The sequence below is a fragment of the Mirounga angustirostris genome, unplaced genomic scaffold, assembly GCF_029215605.1.
Source record: "Mirounga angustirostris isolate CCGP_5_RB_7025 unplaced genomic scaffold, mMirAng1.0.hap1 SCAF_16, whole genome shotgun sequence".
Classification (NCBI taxonomy): domain Eukaryota; kingdom Metazoa; phylum Chordata; class Mammalia; order Carnivora; family Phocidae; genus Mirounga; species Mirounga angustirostris.
The window spans coordinates 49,876,232-49,880,508 of record NW_026991724.1 but is presented as its reverse complement, the minus strand read 5'-3'; positions in this window follow the sequence as shown (position 1 = coordinate 49,880,508).

Genomic DNA, 4,277 nt, shown 5'->3' with positions numbered 1-4,277 from the left:
CTTCCCTCCTCCCCCCCGCCCCCCCGCGGAGCCGACCTTGGGCTCCGGCCCCACTGGCTCAAGCTGTCCCGCCCTCTCTGAGAGTCCACGCTGGTCCTCCCCAGGATTCTACTCCCGCCCCGCCCAGCACTCCGCACCCGCCCCCTCCCAGGATTCTACACCTGCCGCTCCCGGGGATTCTATCTCGCCCCTCCCCTGGAATTCTATCTCCGCCTCTCCTGGCGTTCAAACACCGCCCCCTTCGCCCTCTAGGAGGCCTCCCGCGCCCCGCCTCCCCCGATCTCCCGGCGGCTCCTTTAAGGTTCTGTCACGCCCCCTCCGAGGCTCACGGCGGTCTCCGCCCCCTGAAACCACGCCCCGACGCGGCCCCGCCCACCCGCCCTCCCGGCAGTGGATCCAGCCTCTTCCCGGGAACTCAGTCCCGCCGCGTCTCCGCCCCGCGCGAAGTTCTAGCCCCGCCCTCTTCGGCATTAGCGGAGGCCTCGTCGTCACACCTGCGTGAGGCACGTGGGTTCTCATAGGCCCGCCCCTCCTGGAGTCCCGCCCCCAGGCTGAGACCACCACCCCCTTCCCCGCCGCGAGACTTTCCTAGTTCTTGCCCCCCGCCCAGTATCTGTCTCGGCTAATCTCTGCCTCGGGCTCTGGGCGTCGCTGCACCATTCCTGCCCAGATTTCTCTGCCTCTCTCAGTGTCTCTGGCTCTGTGTCTCTCTCTCCTTCGTCCCTTTATGTCTCTAACCCTGGGTCTTTCAGTCCTCACGTCTCGGTGTCGCTTTGTGTTTCTGCTCTCTTTGTCTTTCTCTTACCGTTCCTGTGTCACTTGGTCCCCGTGTCTCTTTCCATCCCTTTGATTCTGTCTCTGTCTCTAAGTGTGTCCCTCGGTGTCTGTCGTCTCTGTGTCTCTCTCGATGTCTCTGTTCCTGCCTCGGTTCTCTGTGTCTCTCGCTGCGTGCATCCCCCTGGCCTCTCCCGCATCTGCTCGCACCTCCTCGTTACCGCGGCCTCCCGCCAGGGGGCGGCACAGACCGGCCCCCCGCGCTCCGCTGGCCCTGCGGGGCTGGGCTAGGGTCGGGCCTCCAGGCTCCGCCGGTCCCTCCCCTTGTCCTTGTCCCACTTCTCCTATCTTCCGGGCCTCCTCGCGTCTTTGTGTCTCTAGTTCTGACTCGGCCCCTTTGTCTCTCCCCGGCGGCGCCCGCTCCTCCCCACCCCCACCTACCTCTTCACATTCCTAGGGCTGACCGGGGGGAGCTGGAGAGGCCGCCCAGTGTGTTGGGGTGAGGGCGGGAAGCAGGAGGCTGGGGAGGGGGGGATGCCACTGAGCTCCTGAAATCCCTCCGTTCCAGTTCCTCTAGGGCGAGGGTGCCGACCAACTGGGGGCAAATGCTTGAGAGCTTCTTGCCCCAGCAAGAGGACACCCCCCAAGACTTGCCCTCCCCTCCCACTCACCACACACCTGAGCTTTCCTCCCCAAAGGGCAAGATCTCAAGTGGTAGGGATTCTTACTGGCCTGCCTTCAAGTCTTGGTAATGTTACTATTCGTAAATGTATTTACTGTGTGCTGGATACACATTTACCTGCACTGTATTATCTCAAATAACCCACGCAGGACCCTATGTGATAAGGGGACTGAGGCACAGAGAGATGAAATGACTTGGCCCAACAGAGTTACAGAATGGCAAATCCGGGACTGATGGATCTTAGTTAATTCCTCACAAGAATCCACTGGAGGAGACATTATCATGATCCCCATTTCACTGAAAAGTGCACTGAGGGTCATTTGCCCCAAGCCACCCAGCAAGAAAGTAGCAAGCAGGGATTTGAACCCAGGCAGTCCGCACTCTTAGCGTCCTACCCTACGCGTCCTCCAGATAATGTGTATCTCAGGCTTGGCACCAGCCTGGTGTTAGTGCAGCTGGACAAATAGGTGCATAACAGATGTGATCTCTTTGTCCTTCTCTCCCCACTCTGGGGTCAGACTGGATGGCGGAGGATCTCTGGGTTTTGCTTTGCTACTAATTCGCTTTGCAAAATCCTTGCCTCCCCTCTTCCCCCCAACACCGCTTTCTCTCTTGAACAAGATGCCCAGTCCTCAGGGAGATTTCTTCTAGGAAGGCCCCGTAGCACCTGCTCTTTTCTGGGCCTGTCAATGAGTGAGTTCAGCCTTCCTGGCTGTTCTTTGTGGAGCCCAGGAGGGAAGCCCTAGGAGGGTAAGCTGGAGTTTAACGCGCCCTTCACATGAGGAAGGGAACATGCATTAAGCTGAGCACTGCCGTGTTTGTTGATAAATGCCTGGGTGGGTCTCATGCCTGAGGAGTCAGCCTCCAGTGTCGAGCAGTCCCATGGCACTTCACTGAAGAGCCATAACCACCCGGAGGTACAGGCACAAGGCCAAAGTCTTCCTGATGAAGCTTTGGAGTTGGTGCCAAGTATTTACCCTGCCTGGCAACCTGTAACCGCTTTTCCTTCTTGCAATAGTCCCCCCACCCTGCCCTCCCCACCAAGTTTTCCTACAAGGAATCCCCTACACTCAGTCCTTATGGTTCAGAATGAGCCTGACCCGGTCCTGGCCAATCAGAGCATTTGATCAATCCCCTGGCCACAGGGTTTGGTTCAGGGATGGGGATGGGACCAATTCCTGTCCAATGGGAATTAGACCTGAGACTTCAGACTTCCTCTTGAATGAATAGGAAAGGAACACACTTTTTTTTTTTTTTTTTAAGATTTTATTTTTTGGGCGCCTGGGTGGCTCAGATGGTTGAGCGTCTGCTTTTGGCTCAGGTCATGGTCCCGGGGTCCTGGGATCGAGTCCCGCATCAGGCTCCCTGCTTGGCGGGGAGCCTGCTTCTCTCTGCCTCTGCGTCTCTCTCTCTCCCCCTGTGTTTCATGAATAAATAAATAAAATCTTTAAAAAAAATTTTATTTTTTAAGTAACCTCTACACCCAACGTAGGGCTCAAACCTATAACCCTGAGATCAAGAGGTGCATGCTGTACCAACTGAGCCAGCCAGGCGCCCTGAGACACACTCTTCTGTTGGGGGTTGCTAAACTGGTAGGGTAGAAATCTGGCGCTAGGGTGACAGTTGAGAGAAAAAGCCCCTGCCTGTGCTTGGAGGACAGCAGAGCTGTGAAATGGAAGAGGACAGCTTTCTGGTGAGACTATTTGAGCCCCTGGATCCAGCTATGCCTGAAGGTAGTCAGCCTTTGATCATCCTGGTTATATGAGTGAATAATTTTCCTTTTCACTTACACAAATTTTTGACTTCCTTTTTTTTCTTTCTGGTTATTTGCAACCAAACATATCCTTACTGATGGAATCTATAGGAGTCCAGAAGAGGCAGAGATTCTTATAAAGTTCCCAGGACAGGGAAAGGGGAGTGAAAACTTCCTAGAATTCTTCAAGATGTCCAGGCTTTGAAGGACAGGCTAGCTTTGTGACAATGGGGGAAATAGGGGAGGGCATTCCAGGAGGAGTAAAGTCATGAAGGCACAAGGCGGGAACATGTGGAGAGAGGGAGCAGTGGGTTATGAGTGAGGGGCAACATTTTGGGTCCTAAATGCCAAGTGAAGGGTGTCTCATGCTCTTGAGAGCAACAGGGAGCCATAGAAGATGGATAAACAATGGTAGTTTACTCCAAACTTGCTTTTACTTCTTGGGAGCCCCAGATCCTGTGGGTTCCCCTTTCCCTTTCCCCCAGACCCTTGGCCAAGGTGGAAGGGGTTGGACCTGCACCGAGGGCACAGACTGCCATCTGTATGCAAATTGCCTGGGAGGCCATGCAGATGAGGGACCTTAAGCAAATGTATGCCCTCCTGGCAGTATGCACCTATTTGTCCAGGTGCCCAGGACTCTCTCCTCATTAACTCAGGGACCAGGTGCTGAACATAGAGAACCCCTTCCTCCCTGGGGTCACCTCTCTCCCCTCCCCGCCATCTGTTCACCCCCCTCTAGCTCCCCAGATGCTCCCTCACCAATGTCTGTTCTTACAGTGGTATCTCTCTCCACCTGGTCCCTTCCCTGGACCAAGGGACCCTATTTTGCTTTTCTCTCTGACCCTCCATTTTCCTTGGATGATGATACTACTAATAATAAACATGTTCTGAAAACATACTCTGTGCCAGGCTTTGTTTAAACACTTTCCACAGTTATCTTATCAAATTCTCTCAACAACTCTCTTGTGTCTGCTGTATTTTTTATTTTTATTTTTTTTAAAGATTTTATTTATTTATTCATGAGAGACAGAGAGAGAGAGAGAGGGGCAGAGGGAGAAGCAGGCTCCC